Source organism: Protopterus annectens, chromosome 4.part0 (assembly GCF_019279795.1).
Source record: "Protopterus annectens isolate FY-2018-M chromosome 4.part0, PAN1.0, whole genome shotgun sequence".
Taxonomy (NCBI): domain Eukaryota; kingdom Metazoa; phylum Chordata; order Ceratodontiformes; family Protopteridae; genus Protopterus; species Protopterus annectens.
This window is the reverse complement of record NC_056733.1, coordinates 1531507302-1531530267: the sequence shown is the minus strand read 5'-3', so window position 1 is coordinate 1531530267 and position 22966 is coordinate 1531507302.

Here is a 22966-nt window from a genome sequence, read left to right as displayed (position 1 = left end):
GAGCGCGCTATTCACATTACTGGGAGGTTTCCTTTCCCCTGATATACTTATAGGGTGCTGACATCATCAGAGTTTAGAAAGTGGAAGGATCATCCTGTGGTGTGTTTTCCCAGTTGCCAAAAAGGATGTTACTTTCATACGCACTTACACCCCTTCACACCTGCTGGATTCAAACCCCTACCTAACTAGGTTAGGACACTAGAGACGGACACATTAGCAGAGCGCGCTATTCGCATTACTGGGAGGTTTCCTTTCCCCTGATATACTTATAGGGTGCTGACATCATCAGAGTTTAGAAAGTGGAAGGATCATCCTGTGTTGTGTTTTCCCAGTTGCCAAAAGGGATGTTTTTTTCATACACACTTACACACACACTAACCCCCCTTCACACACACTTGCCACCTGCTGGATTCAAACCCCTACCTAACTATGTTATGACTACAGATGGACACATTAGCAGAGCATGCTATTTGGATTACTGACAGATTCCTTTTCTCCGATATACTTATAGGGTGCTTACATGATCAGTGTCTAGAAAGGGGAATGAGCATCCTCTGGTGTGTTTTCACAGTTGCTAGGAGTAACATTTGGACCAAGTGTGTGAGCATGCCCAGTTCAGCCTTCCCATGGCATGTTGTGTGAAAGATGTCTCATTTATCTAAGTGTGTGAGCATGCCCAGTGTGGGCTTTACATATGTTGAACTCTGCAGCCCATCACATTTGTGGATGAGTGTGACCTTCAACAAATACCTCCAGTTTATGGTTGTGTGTTCTGTGCCATGTTGTGTAGTTACTGTCCGAATGCTTTTGTGTGAACAAAACAGGGAGTATACTGTGCCTGCAGGTTTTGCATGGGATACTTTGCACACAATTGTCAACATCCCTTCATACTGACCTAACACTGTAGCACTGTATAGTGTAGTGTTTCAGTACTTTCACTGTGGTGGTCAGTATCCTGGGCTTTAGTCCTATCACCGCTTTACATTTCCATAGTGTGCACAACAGCCTGGTTAGGGTCCAGTTGTGCACATCTGCACAAAGGCAGTGCCTCTACAGACCCTGGGAATTACTGCCCCATAAGCTTAACAAGTGTAGTCTGCAACTCTATGGAGAGGATCATAATTGAGCTCATAAACAAAGATATAGGGGACATGCAGACATTGTACCCATCCCATTTTGGCTTGGTCAGGGGCAGATCATGCCTTTTGTACTGGGTTGACATCTTCAAATTGGTTACTTAGGCCATTGTTGGGGAAAGGCAGTCCATACAGCCTACCTTGGCCTTGCAAACACTTTCAACACAATACCCCACTCAGGTATTGTGGAAAACCCTAACAACTGAAATGTAAACCCATATGTCACAAGATGGGTTGCAAACTGGCTTAAGGACGGGACCCACAGGGTTAGAGTTGCTGGCACTATGTTAGACTCCAGGCTGGTCACAGGTGGTGTCACACAGGGCTCAGTCCTTGGCCCCCATTGTTTGTCATGTACTTCCCAGAAGTACAGGCCAACATGGGAGGACTTTGGCTAACAATGTTTGCAGATGACTGCACACTGGGCACCATGGTGGACAGTGCATCACACATGGATATCCTTCAGAAGGGACTCACAGTAACTGATAGCTGGTGCCAGGGCTATGGCCTGAAGTCAAAGTGCACAACATGTGTAGACATACCCTTCAGGAGAAGCAAGGTGACCCCAAGCTACCATATAGGTGGCAATCGTCTAAGCACAGAGGAGGTTATCATGGACCTGGGGACCCAGGTTGACAGTCGCCATTCTTCTGAGGCTCACATTGCTAAAGTGGCTAGAAAGACCTTCTACATTGCCCACCTGATCAGGATGGGATTCACATCCAGATCTAGTGGGCCATTGTTCCCCTGTACTCTTCACTTATCAGACCGGTGATCGAGTCGAGTGCCCTATTCTGGCTGTATGTCACCCAACATCTGCAGCAATTGCAGACACCCTGAATGTCCCCCACCTAAAGGATCAAGGAACCCCAACAGCTGTCATATGCTGCCAGATTGAAGACACTCCCACTCTATTCACTCACATACCGTCTGCTTAGAGGTGACATGTGCCTGACATGTGAGGCCATGTCCAAACAGGGATTAATGGACATGCTCCATCTCAGAATCGGCAGATCCACCTGAACCACTAGTGCAGGTGACTTACACCTTAGCAGGGATGTATGTTGGACATGTTGGAGGGATGCAGTTATCACCCAGAGACTCCCTATGCTGTGTAATACAATCCCGGTCCATGTGAGGCAGAGCACCTTGCTGGCTGTGTTCAAGAGGTATCTTGACCTGTGGATGGAAGGTCACACGTTTAACCCGGGGATCATCACGGTGTCACTGCTGGAGAGAGGCATGACACAATAATGGGCACAGTACTGTTTCCATATAAGGAGTGGTGTATGCCAATGAACTCTGTGCTAGGCTTATACCTGCCTTAGGGAAGATAGCCTAGTATAAACCTATGTACCTATGAACCTATCTGACCATGTTGCATTATGTTCAGATGTGAACTACTTACAACAGCCTCATCCAACATCAGTAGTGTATTCCACAACATGGGTGTACATTGGCGAACACTACTGATGTGCCCTAAACCATTTCTAATACTAGTCGGAGAGTGTGTTTGTCCATCAACACATTGTAGGTGAAGTTTGCCATGACATATGTCTTGTTTAGTATACTGTGCCTCTGTCTACCTGTGACATAACATTGATACCCAGGGTAAACCTCCCATCTCCCATCCACTCATTAGGATTCCTGTTGAGGGGACTCAACGAGTGTCTCTACGGACAACCTGTACTGGTAGTTTACTCATGTGGGGTGGCTTCTGTGTTTTGGATAATGCAGTACAGCCTGTCCTATATATGTCAGTGCTGGGGTTCAGGTCCCTCATGTGCATAGCTCCCTGCCATTCAGATTGTACAAGGTGCAGCATGTGCATTGATTCCAGCTTGGACATGGCTTTCTACATCAGGCACAGCTTGCATCTGGGTGGACAGCATGGCAGTGTGTGGAGCTGCACTCTGTTTAATCAGACTACACATTACATGTGTTCCAGCTCTGTCATACTCCTGGTGAGGTACTGTTGTGGACTTTACAGGTGCTGGATGTGTCTGCATGAGGTACATCCCACAGGGGCTGTTGTGGTCATTTCTAATGCTGATGAAAGATAACTGCAGAACCACAATGACCTCCCCTTAGCTAGATGTCAGACAGCATGGACCATGCAATCACAAATAAAAACAGGACCCTCTACACAAAGGGAAAGTGTCCTGTCTGGTGGACCCCAGCCATAAACAAACTGTATGACAGATGAGGGTTACTAATGCAAGACAGAGCTACATCTCCAAAAGGGAAGACAGCTGTGATCAGCACTAGTAGAAAGCTACATTATCTCATAAAGACATGCAAGGTCAACTTGGGGACATAAATCACCAAAGACAATGAGGGTAACCACACTGAATTCTTCAGTTATGTCAGACACCTGGTTGTGAACCCTCAGATATGCTCAGAGTTGGTACACAACAACATATATTCCAGTGACCTGACAGATATTGGCAACATTCCGGTGGACAGCTTCAGTGCGATTTACCCGCTAACTCACCCCCAAAAGAAGATAGTTATCACTGCTGTATGTAACCTCACTGTCATCTTGGATGTCCATGTGAGAGCCACACTCAGCAAAGACAAGTACACAGCATCCATGGGACCTGCTGGTATCTCCAGTTGCATGCTATGTGAACTCCAGAAGGGGCTGGACCCGTATATACAACTGCTATTTAACCTTAGTCTTGCTACAGGATATGTACCTGAACACTGGCGTACGGCAACAGTGGTCCCACTCCACAAAGGAGATGCCTCCACAGACCATGGCAACTACCACCACACAAGCTTAACCAGCCTTGTCTGCAAAGATATGGGTAGAGTCATTATGGAGCTCTTACACAGACACATTACTGACCTACGGACCCTTGTTCCCACCTAGTTCAGCTTTGTACAGGGCAGATCCTGCCTTTTGCACCTAGTTGACTACTATGAAACTGTCAGTAGGGCCATCGATGAGGGCTACGCAGTCCACACAGCCTACCTGCACTTGGCTAAGGCCTGTGACACAATACCACACTCAGGCATCATAGCCAAGCTCAACAGCTGACATATAACAGCATATGTCGCAGGATAGGTTGCAAAATGGCTAAGAAACAGAACCCATAAAGTCAACATTGCAGGTGCCTTGTCAGATTCGAAGCCAGTCACAGGTGGTGTCCCACAAGGATGTGTCCTGGGACCCCTCTTAATTGGTATTTACTTTTCAGATGTGAAAGCAAACATAGGGGGGTTGTGGCTGACAAAGTTTGCAGATGACTGCAACCTAGGCACCATAGTGAATACATCAGCCGGCACACAAATACTACAGAATGCCGTCACAAAGGTGGATAGCTGGTGCCAGACGCATGGCCTGAAACTGAATGCAACTGATGTGTATTCATCCCCTTTGGGAGGAACAAAGTACCCACAGATCAATACATAGACAGCAACCCACTGAGCACAGACAACAAATCAGACACCTGGGGACACATGTAGATAGTGACATCTCTTTTGACACCCCTGTTGCCAAAGTGGTTAGGAAGACTTTCTATCTTGTCCTCCTTATCATGGAGGGTTTTCCATCAAGATCATAGGAGGTCATAGTTCCACTATCCTTATCCCTTATCAGGCCCATGATTGAATACAAAGCCCCATATGGTATGGTACCTCGCCCAGCAATTTCAACAGCTGGAGACACCCCAAAAGTACCTACCATGAAGATCAGGGTTCTTCAACACATGTCATATGCTTCCAGAATAGAGGAAATCCAGCTTTGTTCAGTGTCATACCGCATACGTACAGGTGACCTATGCCTGACATACAAGACCATGTCCAATCAGGATTTGGTGGACATGCTCCACTGCAAGCAATCCAAATCCACCAGAGCCATGAGAGCTGAGGATTTGAACCTCAGCACATACATGTATAGGACATGCTGGAGGGACAGAGTCATAACTCAGAGGCATCTCACACTCTAGCAGAGTATCCCAGTCCATGTTTGACAGAGTCCCTCACTGACTCTCTTCAGGAGACATCTGGACAACTGCATATGAGACGGAGGCACAGACTAGACAGAGGCACAGTCATGTTATTCAATTACGTAAGTGGGTCATACTGTGTCACTACTAAGTCAGAGGCACAATCTTCAGAATCTATTCTGTACACTTATTACCAGTATAAGGGGTGGCAATAGCCACATCACTATGGCTAGGCTTATACGTGCACTAGGGCAGATAGCATAGTAGTAGACTATGACACTATGAAACACCGGTGTATGTGTAGCTATTGTCAATCAAACAGTATGATGTGGTTTGGGGGGCTTGATATCTCCCTGTATTCCAACATTGCTTTGTCTATTCCTTCTAGCATGTCTAGAGATCAGTTGCTAGTGTCCTCTCCTGCTCAGCTGGTGAACCTGGGAATATTGAGGCAATGTTACACTTGCCTCATGTGCACTGACAACCCTCTCCTTCTGCCATAAAACACACATACATATGAGAGATGCAACTATATAGCCAAAGTGGAGGCTGAGCTCTCACAACATAGGACTAGCAAGACCAGAGAGAAGGTGAAGGTAACCACACACACATCACAAATCCAGTCTCACATGGCACTATCACAACTTAAGATCATACACATAGACACACAGAGACACTCTCGGAGGCTCTGATCAGAATTCTACCAGAATGGCAGTGGCCACCACAGCAGACACTCACACAACTGCCTCCACAGGGCACAGCACATGCAACACATTGACCACAGAGTCGGTGTGCCAAACAGTCACAGCCCTTAAGGCCAAACACAATGCCAGACACACTTGTCATAGGTGACTCCATAGTCAGACACACTGACGTCCCGCTCACCAGATCGGGTACGGAGGAGGTCACAGTAAGCTGCCTATCAGGCACTGGAATCCATCACATAATGCAAGCACTCAGGTCACTCAACTGCAAGTACAGGTCTGACCCAGTCATTATCCATGCTGGTGTGAACGACCTGGGATGTACCTCCCTGGACTACATGGAAAGAGACATAGAGGATCCCTCTGATTATGTAGGCCAGGCAGGTATGACCCTGACCTTCAGCAGTATCCTACCTTCACTACGTATGATGCCACATAAACAGAGACAAGATGATCAGCTGTAATATTTTGCTTAGACTATGGTGTCATTCAAAGGGGGGCCAATGTCTGTCTGCCTGGGATGACATGCTGGACAGGCCACGGTGATTTGCAAGGGACGGCTTGCACCTGTCACCCCGGGTTTCCCGATTTGGATGATGCTCTTGCCACCCCATTGTGCCTTTTTATGCAAGATTCAGATTCTACACCTACCACCCTAGAACACAGTAAAGGAAAGACACTAAGGGTACTGCTGCTCAATGCCAGAGGTCTCAACCTCAAGCTGCACACACTCTATGCCCTTCTCAGTATGTAGCACATTGATGTCTGTGCTGTGCCTGAAACCTGGTTCACAGCTTCTGACAGCACCCCGGCACTATCGGGTGTTACCTCATATCATGCATTCTGGCACCAGCATCCGGACAACACCAAGAAGGATGGTGGGTGACCATATTCATCAAGGACACCCTCACCTCATTGTTGGTGGCAACACACGATGCATTGGAGACCATCCAGGTGCCAGTGACCGTAGGCAAGACTGCTCTGCAGTTTGTAGCATGTTACATGCCACCCTCTCAAACTCAGGTACCTCACACAGCTATCATGCAAACACTGAATGGGATAAATGTATCTCCAAACACCATCCTACTGGGTGATTCCAACTATCCACATATAGACTGGGATCACTAATCATGCCACAACACTCTAACACAAAGGTTCCAAGAGTTCATACATTGAAATGCCATGGAGCAACTGGTCCCAATCCCCTCAAGTGGACGCAACATACTAGAACTCATCATCACGAACATGGGGTCGCACTGTTCAACACCAGAAGTATACCCATCATTGGTGAGATCAGATCATGGACTACTCTCAGTGGGAGTCTACATCCCACCCACACCCCAGATGGAAAAACAAACAGCACAGACCTTCTCAAATGCCGACTTCACATTTCTAAGGACTGGTGTGGTCTCTTTCAAGGCCCCCAAGCCAGCGGACACCATTACCCAAGCCACTTATCACTTAGAAATGCCTTCTACCAGCACCTCCAGGACTGCATGGATCAGGCAATCCCAAACAAAACAAAGACTCTTTGTACCACAGGCAAGCATCCAGTCTGGTGGACCCTAGCCATAAACAAGCTCTACAACACAAGTAAGGAGCTACTACAAGATAGAGCGTAATCCATAGGAGGGAAGACACCCCTGCTCATTGTGAGTAAAACACTGGGTTCCCCCATACAATCATCCGAGGCAAGTTTTGAGAGTAAACCCACTCAGGACTCAAGGGACAATCATGAGGCCTTTTTTGCCTATGTTTGAAACCTGGGAGGGAACTCCCAGATATGCTCAGAATTAGTTCGAATGATGTAGATATCACTGCACCTACAGACATTGCCAACATACTGGCTGACAGGTTCATTGCAGATTTCTCCCCTCCCCAACTGGAGGGGTATCTACACCAGAGGATTGTAGCCCCCAAACATCTCCAATGCTGGGGTGGGAACTGCTCTATCCAAGGCAGAAAACACTTTATCCATGGGACCAGATGGTGTCCCCAGTTGTGTGCTCCATGAACTCAATGAGTAATTACACCCGCAGTTAGGGCAGCTGTTTAATCTTAGCCTCACCTCAGGATATGTGCCCAAGGAGTGGCATACGGCAATGGTGGACCCACTTCACAAAGGAGGTGCCTCCACCAACCCCGAAACTACCATCCCATCAGCTTGACAAGCCTGTTCTGCTAAGCTATGGAGAGGATCATAATGGGAATTATAAATGAAGACATAGGGGACTTGCAGACATTGGATCCAATCCAGTTTGGCTTTGTCAAGGGCAGATCATGCCTTTTAAACTTGGTTGACTTTTTCAAAACAGTCACCCAGGCCATTGACGTGGGCAAGGCAGTCCACACAGCCTACCTTGACCTGGCAAAGGGTTTTGACACAATACCCCACTCAGGTATCATTGAAAACATCACCAGCTTAATTGTGAACCCATACATCACAGCATGGGTTGCAAACTAGCTAAGTGATGGAACACACAGGGTCAAATTTGCTGGTGCCATGTCACACTCCAGAGCTGTCACAAGTGGTGTCCCACAGGGCTCAGTCCTGGGCCCACATTTGTTCAGCATCTACTTTTCAGAAGTACGAGCAAACACAGGAGGATTATGGCTGACAAAGTTTGAAGATGACTGCAAACTGGGAAGCATAGTTGGAAACCCATCTGACACAGACATCCTTCAGAAGGATCTCATAGACACAGATAACTGGTGCCACAGCCATGGCCTTACATTAAACACTAAACAATGCATAGCCATACCCTTCAGGAAGAACAAGGTTACCACTACTTCCCATCTAGGTGGCAATCCTCTAAGCACAGAGGAGGTTATCAGGGACCTGGGCACCCAGGTTGACAGTAACCTTTTGTTTGACACTCACATTGCCAGGGTAGTTTGGAAGGTCTTCTACATTGGCCACCTCATCATGCAGGGATTCACATCTAGATCAAGGGAGGTCATTGTTCCTGCACGCATCACTCATCAGACCAATGATTGCATACAATGCCCCATTCAGAATGTATCTGACCCAACACCTGCGGCAATTGGATGGGCCCACAAATTCCTCAACAGGAGGTGAAAGGGTCTCAAACATATTTCTTATGCTGCCCGACTGACGGAATTCCAGCTGTATTCAGTCACTTACCGTCTGCTCAGAGGTGACCTGTGCCTGACATACAAGGCTATGTCCAACCCAGAATTATTGAACATGCTTCACCTCAAGACCTCTACATCCATCAGAACTACAAGGGCAGGAGACCTAAACCTCAACACAGATATTAATAGGATGTGCTGGAGGGACAGATTCATCACCCAGAGAGTCCCTATGCTGTGGAACAACATCCTGGTACATGTGAGGCTGAGCACCTCACTGGCTTTGTTCAAGTGAGATCTTGACCAATGGATGGGAGATTGCAGGTATACCCCAGGGATAACCTCAGTATCACTGCTTGACATAGGCACAGCAAAATAATGGGCATATTATCCATCAACTTGAAGGGGTGGCAGAAGCCACAAAACTCTGGGCTAGGCTTATTAATGCCCTAGGGCAGATAGCCTAGTATGAACCTATGAACCTATGAACATAGGCCTGGGGCAGTTCCTGCTATTAGGACAGTGGTCTGCAGCAAGCTATATAGTAGTAGTCATTTTTAGCCATTGGTTTTTGACCATGGCTATTCCATGTTGCTTCTTGTTGTGGTACAAACATGGGTGTGTGGTTATCCATGCTATTTATTGCTAGTCACCCTCATTTTGTATCTTGTTCCATGTTTTTGCACATGTACATCACTGTATGACGTGTGACCTGGTAGTGTCAGGGTGCTGATGTGGGCTTTGACCCTGTTTTCTATTACAGCACTGATATCTACATTCTCTATACTGTGTGTGTTTACACTGCACACATCTTGATGTTTATATTTCTGGCATTGGGTAGCATTACATCTAGGTTCCTATCCGTTGTGGTACCCATGAGGTGGGTTTGTGTTTTTGTGGTTTATGATTTTTGAGGGTGGATGTTAGTTGGGGTCCTCAGGTGTGCATATGGTACATGATATTACATTACATAACACATGGCATTCATGCCTCAGGTGGTGCTGCAGGGCCACCTCTGTCGGATACACATACTACACTCCCTGTACATGTTTGGAAGCAGGTTGTGTCATGTTAGGCATCCCTGTTACTGTATGAGTGAGTCAGAGCGGGTATCAGTCCCAGTGTTCCTACTGACCAAGCGTATGTGCTATGCGTTGCCTCTTTGCCAAGGCCAGGGCATACTGCGCACGTCTCCTTCTGCCTACTGGGACAAGGTCAGGTTGTTCCTCCTCCGAGTCACCCCCTGCCTGTGGTGGCCTTGGCAATGGTGGGGGGATGTTTGGCCCAGCCCTGTGCTGGTCCTGCTGCAGCTGTTTCCGCAGGATCATATTATGTAGCATAGCACATATCATGATCATTTGGGTACATGTAGTTGGCGTGTACTGCAAGGCTCCACCAGATGTGTCCAGACACTGGAACCGTGACTTGAGCAGCCCAAACACATGCTCTATGATATTACGTGTTTGTGCATGTGCCTCATTATGGCGTTCCTGTTCAGGTGTGTGTGCATTTCTGATGGGTGTCATCAGCCACGGCTCAAGTGCATAACCTGCATCCCCCACTAGGTGTCCGTGTGGGAAGTCCCCATTGGCAAATGATTGGTACAGCTGTGTCAGATGCCAGATATGGGAATCGTGGTAGCTCCCAGGGCAGCCAGCACACACATTCATTATTATGCCCTGGGCATCACACACGACCTGGCAGTTGATGGAGGGGTATCCCTTGTGGTTAATGTAGGCTCTACCCCGCTCTCCTGCTGGTGCTTTGATGCGTATGTGCGTGCAGTCTATAGCACCCAGTACCTCAGGGTATTCCGCTATTTGCTGGAAGAGACGCATATTGCTGGCCAATACCTCACGGGCATTGGGGAAATATACATGATCACCGACATGTGCTGACATGGCATCCAGGAACTGGTGTAGTACCCTGGAGGCTGATGCCTGTGATATCCCCATCATATCGCCAGTTGGTCTCTGGAAGGTACCTGTTGCTAGTATTCTTAGGCCAACACATACCTTGGTTTCCACTGGGATGGGTTCCCTCTGTTGGTTCTGTGTGTGAGGCGTGGCCTGCACAGCTCAACAATCTGCTGCAGGAGCTCTCTGTCCACTCTATAGCGCTCTATATCTCCAGCTCATGTAACCCATGGTAGATGACCCTGGGCCTGTATACTCTTCTCCTTCTCCTCACTCTGGGTTGTCTGTCAGCATCTGCATTGTCACCACCCTCAGCAATTCGCCTATGCCTGATTATAATAGCTATGGCAGCCCCTAGCATTTCTGCTCTGAGTTCAGCTTTTTTCAGTTTTCAATTCTGATAGCTTAGTTTCTGGCAGTATCTGTTGTGAGAAAGAGCCTGCACTGCTCTTTACAGTGTTTTAAGTGCTGGGTTGGGCTTCTAGTCTGCCTGTGTAATTGCCTGCTTCTAATTGTTTCCACCAATTAACTCCAGTAGTATCTTCTGGCAGTTTCCCTGGATTTTAGTTGTTTCCTGTTTCCTTTCTGTTTCCTGAGGGGGAGCAATGTGCACACCAGCTTAAACACGCTCACAGTCACTTAAACGCGCGCACACATCCCTACACGGTGTTACACGCGCGCACACATCCTTACACGGTGTGAACTAGGCTGATTCATGCTAAACCGTGCGCACACTGCCTTACACACGTGCACGCCCGCGCAAACCATTGTAAACGGTTTGCAACACGATCCCACATGTTGAACCTGCCTTACACGCGCGCACACGCGCGCATGCACGTATTTCAAGAAACTTTGAGTGTAGGGATAGCGTATACCCTCAATTTCTTCACTTTCCTAGTGTTCTGTTGGGACACACCTCCCTCCCTGATGTCTGTCTGTCATCTGTTACCTTACATTGCCCTCCAATCTGGTACATTTATTGCTATCATTCCCCCCCATGATGTCACCTACCTCTTACTCTGTTCCTCCCCCTTCTCTAACTCTTACACTACTCAGACAGTGCTCATTACCTATGTGACAGTGTGATTCAGTATTGTAACCCTCATTTACATAGGATTGCCTAGTAATGACTAGTTACATGTCTTACACGGAGCTTCCCCCCCTTGACAGCCAGTAAACGGAGGCCATATTTTTTTGGTCTGCAAGTCCCTCCATTGACATTCAATGTAATACATAAATCCCACAATTGTGGGCTTATAAGCTTCGGTTTTCAGTTTTAGGTAGCGCACCCCGTTTGCACGGGTGTGCGCTGCAGTTAAACCCAAAAATCCCGTGGAAAAAAAAAAGTTAAATAACTTATTTTTGCAACACTTTTTCATGCCAATGGCCACATATTTGGCCATTGGCATGCTTAATGACACATATGCACCCTTTATTTGGAGCTGACATAGCTCCGTTTTTGATTTTGCAGAAATGTACTCAGTTGTCAGCTGAGTACATTTCTGCAGCTAACACGTCCGTTACATGGACTGGTTTCTGCTTCGTGGATCGCTCAGATACCTCATTTGCATATCTTTGAGCTGCAAATGAGGTATTGAGCATTTCCACGCCCAGTCCATGTAAGAGACGTGTTAGCTGTCTCTTACATGGAGATTTGGGCTGTTCCTGAATCAGGAGGCTTACACGGAGGCTTACACTACTCTTGAACTCCGTGTAAGCCTTCCTGAATCTGGCCCATAGTCATGCTGATCATTTGTAATCAGACAGTTTTCAGTCCTCTGTGAGGCCTGTGAAATGATGATTAAAAGACAGTGAAATTGCTATGTACATGTTTGCCGTTAAGAGCTTACAAGACACAAGTTGTTAGGATTAGGCTTCAACTTGGATTAATTATGTAAAAGCCTTGTACAATAGCAACAGATGTATACATCGTAAACACAGTTATTTCCGGGCTCAGCGGTGCCTTCCTAAATCCATGCCTGACACTCTTAACAAACAAACAAACACTGTTTACTGATTGTAATCACATCCTTGCGGCTTAAAGAAGCCGAGTTAGTGTAATTAGAGATGTTGAGGATGGGTATTTGACAATGAAAATGTTTTCTACAATGCCTGCTTTCCCTGTAATGGATAGACTACTGTAATAGTAGGCCTTTGTCTTTGTTCTTGCACTATTCTGCTTTTCGGCAAACACTTTCAATGCAGGTGCTCAGCTCCGACTCTAACCTCAAGCCATGTTGTTTGGTTGTTAATGTTAACAGTTGTGTGTAAATCAGTTAAATGCATAGAATGTAAAAACAAAATGAGAACAATTGTAACTTCTACATTTTACACACACATGTTAAGGCTAACACAAATACACGGTTTGACACTGGATTCAGAGGTCAGCAACTGCATTAACAGTGTCGCCCCGTTAACGGAAAAGTACCCCTGCGTAAATGCACTTAAACCTGCTTACTGGTGCTTAGATATGTTTACTACTGCATATTTGTGCATACACCTGCTTAATAGCAACTTATTCATAATGTCACTAATACTGAGATTAATTAAACATTTCATGCAGTACTCCAGTTCACATGTACATATTCTTATGTAGGTTGTACAGCAATATGATGTATAAATATGTTTATATACACATTCCACATGGAAAATGATATGTGCTAGTGTGGGACTCAGACCATGAATGCTCTGACCAATACACTATTGCTGTGCTGCTTCAGTTGCATATATACCCATATACCCATGTCACTTAGTTCACCAAACACCCACCCCAACACTTCACTAAAACTGCAGTCATCCATTCTCCAGTTGGATTTGCGGTGTAGCCACACCAGTACACATTGGCCACTCCCTAACCCTGTAGACCCACCCATCGGTTGACTCACTACATGTATCCTCAGGAATGCCTAATGTTTAGTCCACAAACATTGGTGACGTGAGTGACCAATAAGACACTAATCAACATTTTTGCATTATCCCACATGGGACACACTTGTCTTTATGTCAAGATTAGACTCTTACTTCCTTACATACTTACTCCCGTTAACATGACACAACAATTAATTAATTAATCTAACTATATGGTAACATACATGTTACGCATGAGAACTAATTTTGTATGAGTTCAGCGTGATTCTTTTACAAATAGACTGGTTTAGTATTTGGCGTTGCCATTGCAGGCAGATCACAGGGATAATTCCCTGTGTGAGACAGTCCTCACATTTGATATATTCAGCACAGCACTGACTTCGGACATTGTACATAGCAATTTAAGCCCTTCCCTCGTATGCACTGCCTATTATTCTATCTACTGTCGAAGTTTGTAAGGGCACATTCATGTGTTTATGTCTGCAAATGGAATGGATATGTTACAGGGAATGTACTTCTTCATATAGTTGTATGCATGTGTGTATGCATACATACTTATAACTAACTCTCTGGCCTCCATGAGACAGTCCAATTAGAACCAGGCCATCCAACCATGACATGCCTGGATCCAAAATCACATACCCATGGTTCCTCGACCCCACCCGAGTTCGAAATACATGCAATCCATCCATTATCCAGTTGCTTTCACAGCCATGACACACCTCCACACATTGCCCTCCCCCCAGCATTAGGGGCCCTACATGTATGTTGTCCTAACACATGTATTATCATGCTCTCCTACCATTTAGTCCTTGAACATACATGCCCTTGCTTGTGTAATGGATGGAGATCCAAATATGCTGTCAAGTTTTGGTAGTCCCACTGGGGACTACCCCCTGATTGTTTGTAAAGTAGACTTAGCAGATCAACAATGTTACTCCCACTGATAAAACCCTGCCTGTGGTGTGTGTAGCAGTGCTTTGCTCACTCCTGGCCAGCTTGATATGACATATGCTGACAGCACTATATAATACTATAGTTGCTGTTGATTCCCTTCTCATTCTTTTTCTATGCTTTATTGTTACGACATTCATTCTTCATATACAAATATATATATATATATATATATGTGTGTGTGTGTGTGTGTGTGTGTGTGTGTGTGTGTGTGTGTGTGTGTGTGTGTGTGTGTGTGTGTGTGTGTGTGTGTGTGTGTGTGTGTGTGTGTGTGTATAAATGTATATATGTGTGTGTGTATACATACATATATATATATATATATATATATATATATATATATATATATATATCTATATCTATGGTTCCCTATCACAACACCGACACGCCACAAACCCGACACTCAAAACAACGACACCAAAACAATGAAAACGCACAAAACCGACAACTCACAAAACCGAACACCATAACACTGACACCCAAAACACCGACACACAAAATGTAAACTACACATAACACACAACTATACATGCACTAACCCTAACCCAAACCCTAACCTTAAGGTCTGACACTACCGCACACTTACCCTACCTGCACCCTAACCCTAACTCACTTAACCCGCCACTACACCTAAAGTTCGTCACTACCGCACACTCACCTTTCCCACACCCTAACCCTAAATCCCACACTATCTCACACTTACCTGTCTGCTCCATAACACTAAATCCCTCACTATCGCACACTTACCTGTCTGCTCCCTAATGCTAAATCCCTCACTAGCACACACTTACCTGTCCGCTCCCTAACGCTAAATCCCTCACTAGCACACACTTACCTGTCCGCTCCCTAATGCTAAATCCCTCACTATCGCACACTTACCGACTCGCACTCACACGTTGCCCATGTCGGTGTTTCGGCTGTCGGGATTTCACATTGTCGATCATCTGTCTCGTCGGTCTTCTCGTGTCGGTCTTCTTAGCGTCGGTGTTTCGTCGTGTCGATGAAGTCAAGGGGACCCATATATATATATATATATATATATATATATATATATATATATATATACATATTTATATATTACATCTGTACATACTTATATACATTTACTATGCTGGGCACTGCTTACACTCACGCAAGTGCACTCAGATTTGCTTACTGTTTGTTATATATGTTTACTGCTGCTTATTTGTGCTTACTTGTGCCTTATTCATTATGACAGTACCACTATGACTGAATGGATTTGGATAATGGTCCCATGCAATACTCAAGTTCACTTTTACATGTTATTATGTCGTCTTTACAGCAGAATGACATTCCTTCCACATGGAGAATTATATGTGCTATAGTTGAACTTGAACCGTGAATGCCTGTTCATTAGGCAGATGCACTAACCACTACACTATTGTTGTGCTGCTTCATTTTGATGTATACCCATGGTTCATAGTTACCCAGATACACGCCTCAACAATTCACTAACACAGCAGTCATCCATTCTCCAGTTTGAAAAACCACACCACTACACATGCGCCACTCCCTACCATTCTAGACCCATCCCGCATGTTGACTCACTCCACATATATTCAGACGTCCCAAGCTTATAGTCCTGAAATATACATTCATATAATAGTCAGGGTGTTCAAATAGTCTTCCTGTTTTCGGCTCGTCTGGGGACTGGGACTGCCCTGTACCTGTTTGAAAGTCAGACTTAGCACATGGACAACGTTAGTCCCACTGTTAGCATCCTACCTGTGGTTGGAGATGCAGAGGGTTTGCTCACCACTGGCCAGCTTGATATGACAGCACTAAATAATATGGGAGTCCCGCTGCTCTTTTCCTTCACATTCATTATGAATGCTTTATTGTGACCATGTTTGTTCTTTAAAGATATATATATATATATATATATATATATATATATATATATATATATATATATATATATCTGTATGTATGCATGTATATACATCTACATGATTATTTTCTTTGATCTTACTATTGAATGACTGTGCTGTCTGCTATGTTTGTGATAACATCAGAGTTAATTATAACTGCCGTGGCTTAGTGGTAAATCACACTGGTTGTGGTGTGTATGGTCCTGGCATCAAGCCTTGCCGAGACGGTTTATTGTGTTGTTGAGCAGTACAAGGGCTGTTGGACAAAGGGTGAGTACAACACATTTCAGCAGCAGTTTTCCATTTCACCACGTTTAACCGCCACTTCCCGTCATGCAAACACCTTCTCCATTCTTACTGTGATACGTCATTCCAGTTCACATTTCAATGGTATTATATCGTTATACAGCATACAAATGTCAGACTATGCTCGTATACAGATTCTGCATCATAAATACTGTGTGCTGCAGTCAAACCGGCAATGTCTGCTCATTAGGTTGATGTTCTAACCACTACACTATTGCTGTGCAGCTTATATTGCATTTATACCCATGGTTCATAGTTCCCCTAACACACGCCGCAACACTTCACTAACACAGCAGTCATACATTCTCCAGTTGGAAAAACACCACACCACTACACATGCACCACACCCTACTCCTCTAGACACGTCCTGTATGTTAGCTCACTCCAAGTATATTCAGATGTCCCAAGGTTATAGTCCTGGAACATACGTTCATATAATGGTCAGGGTGTTCAAATAGTCTTCCAGTTTTCGTCTCGTCCGACTGGAGACTGGGACTGCTCTGTAACTGTTTGAACGTCAGACTTAGCACGTGGACAAAGATAGTCCCACTGTTAGCATCCTACTTGTGGTTGGAGATGCAGGCGGTTTGCTCACCTTTGGCCAGCTTGATTTGACAACAATAAATAATACAAGGGTTCCGCTGCTGTTTTCCTTCGCATTCGTTATGAAAGCTTTATTGTGACCATGTTCATTCTTCATGTATATATATATATATATATATATATATATATATATATATATATATATATGTGTATATATATATATGTGTGTATATATATATATATATATATATATATATATATATATATATATATATATATATATATATATATATATATATATATATATATATATATATGTCTGTCTGTGCATACACATGCATATACACCTACATGCTTATTTAGATTTCCCATACTGTTGGATGACCGGCACTTACCGCTGCGCATACCCGCTTACATCTGCTTGAAAGTGCCTTAATCACCCTATATCCAACAGCCATTATTCTGGGCATCATATAAAATTAGCTGCCCTTGCATGGCTTGGACCCAGGAAAAGAAACACCATAGTCACTGGTTTGACCACTAAACCATCTATGATACATTCTGCATGGATGGTAGTTAGGATATATGACTTTACTACAGGCATTCCACACTACTGGCAACAAATGTGACAGTCGGTTGGTGTACATATGTATAGTACATGTTAATGTTCATATGTTTCTGAGAGACATATGTATACATTTGTAAGTATACATATTTATGAATAGGACACATACTTGACAACTACTTATATGCATGTATGTGTGATGTGTAGCTATGCAAATATAAGTACGTACATTTATAGATATATGACTACATATCTGGAGTTATACATGGCCATGTATATGAACACTCACATCCAGGAGGGACCTGTACCGTTTGTATACAGGGGTTGTGTGCATTATTATGATGTGGAACCTGGACAGGGTGTACAATTTGTGGACGTGTACTATTTGGAATATGGCTATGGGGAAGCTTCTTGGGAACATGTGTAAGGTATACATTCCTGATAATGCACGTGGGGAGACGTGCATCACGGTCAAGTGTTTAATCCCGGGTCATAGGTTCTGCAGGACCGGATGGAGGCTGAGCAGGGTTGTGGACAAGTACTGCTAATCCGACTTGTGTCTGGATGTCAACAGGGTGGAAATTGTGTTGTGCCACCAAGTCTAATCTTGAGAACAAACACTTATCCCATGAGGGGTGTCCAAAAATTGTGGACGCCGATGAACCCCATTCTTTTGGCTATATGAAAATGAGGGAAGGTTATACATACATGGGATACCTAGTTTGCAGGCCTGAGACTGCTTAGGGTGAGACTGCCTACTAGATGTGGGTAGGGTGTACTATGTGCAGATATGGCTGGCCCAAGCTAGCAGCCCGAGTATGGGTGGTTTTGGTGAATGCTCAGCAAGTTGGGGGGGTGTGCTGTGGAGCGGATGATGGGTATTCAATTATGTATCTAGGTCTGTAAGGGTTGGATGCCTCAGTTCAGGCCACGGCATTATGTGGTGGAAGACGGTACTGTTTCTGTACATGTGTATCATACATTTTAATGTTCATATGTTTGTGGGATTGTGTTCTGCAATATGACCTGACAGGGTGTATTGGGGATGTGAATGTATTATCTTTAGTTTCCTTTTGGATTCTCCAACTGCTTCCTCTTACACCTCCATTTCACCTATGGTACATCCAACCCAGTCTCCCCTTGGCAGATTATTACATTACCCATCACCCCCCAAAATCCACATACACACTATCCATCCCTTCTCTGGATGTTAGCCCAAGGCACAGACAGCAGTACACATTGCCTACTCTACATATTTCTGGTACCATTATGGTTTTGAGGCCAACCCTAGCATAGTTGGTCTTCCACATGCTGTACTTCACGCACATAGGTACACGCAAGTACTTATCTTTCATGACATGGTAGGTTGACCCAGGTTATACCCATTCATTTTTGGGCCGTCCAGACAAGGACAACTCAGACCGCGAATGGGCAGATATTAAGCGAATGCACTAACCATTGGGCTAGGCTAAGCAAAGGGTAGCAGTGCACAAACACGCTGTGTTTCACTTCCACTTGGTATGTGTTTCACTTCCACTTGGTATAAAAATCAACACTACAATGAAATACAGACGCAGGGTTTTAAATGTAATAGTTCTAGGGACGGGGGGCGGGGGTCAACATTCAGCTATGTGCTTGTGTGTTTACTCCTGTGATTTTATTTTGGTGTTCGTGGAACTCTCTTGTATGCTTTGCATACATTTCAGTATCCATGGACACTGACAGGAGTGATTACTATTAGAGGCAGTCTGTACTAGTCAGCATTTTAGGTTCCGCGACTGGAGCAGACATGTTCATGCCTCCGTCCAGTGCTTAACTATGCCCCCTGCACTTGTGTACATTTCCTGTGCATGTGGACGGTGTGGCAACACGCTTTCATTAATATGCATATGGTGCTGCTGCGCCATCTCTGCACCACATGCTCAGCGCAAGGCTAACACCGTCCTAGCGCCAAGCTTCATGAATCATGCGGAATGTGTGCATAACACCTATATTATCAATGAATAAAAATCTGCTACTTATATTTTATTATTGGTATATCATTTACATTTCATTTAGTTATGCTTTCTACACTATAGGTATTTCTCTTCTCACTGGAAAATTTAAACCAGATGTAAGAAATTGATATATTTAAACAAGATGGTTTAATACCTCATTATTACTTCTTAAAATCTCATCAATCTGAAATGTGAACATTTTAAAGCAAAGGATCTCTGTCAGTGTTTTATGGCTTGTAATTTTCAAAATCTGTTTTATTGTTTGTTTATTTTTTCTTTTCTTGCTCTGCTACACCAGTATAGATATGCTCCCACAGTCCCTTCAGTATTTCTCTTCTTTAGCCTATCTATAATCACTTGCAAGTAGTTATTTATTATTGATTGCAGTGAAGCTTTGATTCACATTATGTAAATGTGTTAGTGGATTATGCATCAAACTAGAATAGAAGATGTAGGAAATTAGAATCAGCTTTAAAGAATAGTGCATACTGGCTAAAGACTCCAGTGCACCAGTAAAAGATGGGTACCGTTTTGCCCAACAGTGATATAACTGCTCACATTAGTGAAAATGAAGTGCAAGTGTGCTGACCTGCTATAAGTATCTTTTTGTTATATTTACTATCTTACACATATGTAGTTTCTTCATAGATTCATAGGTAGGTACTAGGCTATTGGCCCTAGGGCCTATATAAGCCTAACAAAAAAATATACCCTGGCATTCGCCACCCTAGAAAATTATTTTCATGTGCCCTTGTCGGGCAGAGCCACAGAAGGGATCCCTGGGGTGAATTTCCCATACAATCATCAAGATTTTTCTTGAAGAGTGCTAATGAGAAGCTCTGTTTCACAAAGATAGGTAGTCTGTTCCAGAGTATGGGAAGTCTCTGGGACAGGAATCTATCCCTCCAGCATGTTCTGTTTATTGTGGTGACAAGGTTTAGGTCCCTAGAGTGTGTAGCTCGGAGGGATTGGGATTTCATTAAAGGCTGGTTAAAGGCTTATAGTGCCTGCATATTTGAACTGTATCTTACTGAAATTGGTACACCTTGTTTGCTGTAGCATAGACTAGATCCAGGCCTGCTAAATCTAGCTTTGTTTGTATGCTTGTTATTTCCCTTTCACGCTAATTCCACCTAAAGCGCGGATTTTCAGTGCTTCTGTGGATCCCTAGTGATATCTGCATTGCTTACTGTACTTATTTCCTTGTTTCACTTGAAAGAAAGTTACTGTTTGTCATTTTTGCATTTAAGTTACCTGTAACACATTGCATTTAAGTTACCTGGCACTTGCTCACTAAAGCAATTATATAACTCAGCACTAAAAAATTAAAAGCACTACACCCTCACAAACTCCCCTTGAGTACGTTGTTCCCCATTGGCCCTTTTTTTCAATTATAAAGGAATTCCCAATACTATTCTAGCATGTCCAAAGGTCAGTTGTCAATCTCCTCTCCAGTCCAGCTGATGAATCTGGGAATCTTGAGGCAATGTTACAACTGCCTCATGTACACAGACAACCCTCTCCTCCTCCCAACAAATTCCAACACATGTGAGGGATGCAACCATATAGCCAAACTGGAGGCTAAGCTCTCTCAACTCAGTACTGGCGTAACCAGTCAGGAGGAGAAGGAAACCACACTCACTACAATTCCAGTCTCACATAGACCTACCACGACAGCAAACCAAACACGTAAACACACAAAAACATACTCAGAGGCTCTAAATAAAAATCTGCCTAAGCAGCAGAGACCTCAAAAGCAGACACCCAAGCGACCGCTACCCCAAAACAAAACACGTGCAACACATAGCTCACAAAGCCAGTGTGCTGAACAGTCACAGCCCTTAAGGCTAAACAACACACCTGATACACTTGTAATAGGTGACTCTATCGTCAGGCACACTGACGTCCTGCTCACCAGGCTGAACAAGGAGAAGGTCACGGTGAGTTGCCTGTCGGGCGCTAGGATCCACCACAAACACAAGCACTCAGGTCACTCCAAGGCAAGTACAAATATGACTCAGTCATTGTCCATGCTGGTGTGAATGACCTGAGATGTACCTCCCTGGACTACATGAAAAGAGACATAGAGGAGCTCTCTGAGCATGTAGCCCAGGCCAGTATGACCCTGACCTTGAGTAGCATCTTACCCTCACCAAGAATGATGACACAATATGAAGACAAGATGATCAATTTCAACAACTGGCTTAAGTATTGATGTCATTCAAAGGGGATCCAATGCCTGTCAGCATGGGATGACATGCTCGACAAGCCACGATGCTCCACTAGGGACGGCTTGCACCTGTCACCCCTGGGCTTTCGGATATTGGTAAAAGCTCTTGCTACCCCCATAGTGCCTTTTTTAGGCAAGGCTCAAAAGACAAACCCACCTCCATAGGTATCACAAGGGATAAGAAACTAAGAGTAATGCTACTCAACGCCAGAAGTCTAAACCTCAAGATACACGCACTCAAAACTCTTCTTAGCATGGAGAACATCGATATCTGTGCAGTAACAGAAACCTGGTTCAAGGCTCCCAAGAGCACCCCAGCACTACCAGGTTATACCTCATACCATGCTTTTTGGCCCCAAAACTTGGACCGAACCACAAAAGGAGAGGGAGTATCAATATCCGTCAAAGATACCCACACCTCCAGGTTGGTGGCATAGCACGAAGCATCAGAGACTATCCATATGCAACTAACAGTGGGTAAAACTGCCTTCCAGTTTATAGCCTGCTACAGACCACCCTCCCAAACCCAGGAACCCCACTCGGCCTTCCTGAGAATACTGAAAAATATGAAGGTCTCTCCAAACACCATTACATTGGGCGACTTCAACTACCCAAACATAGACTGGGAGCATTACTCTAGCTCCAACACCCTAGCCCAAAGGTTCCTAGAATTTATAAACTCAAATGCTATGGAACAACTTGTTACCATTCCCACAAGAGGGGAAAACATACGGGACCTGATCATCACCAACATGGGGACTCTATGCTCCAGACCAGAAGTGTATCCCTCACTAGTAAGATCAGACCAT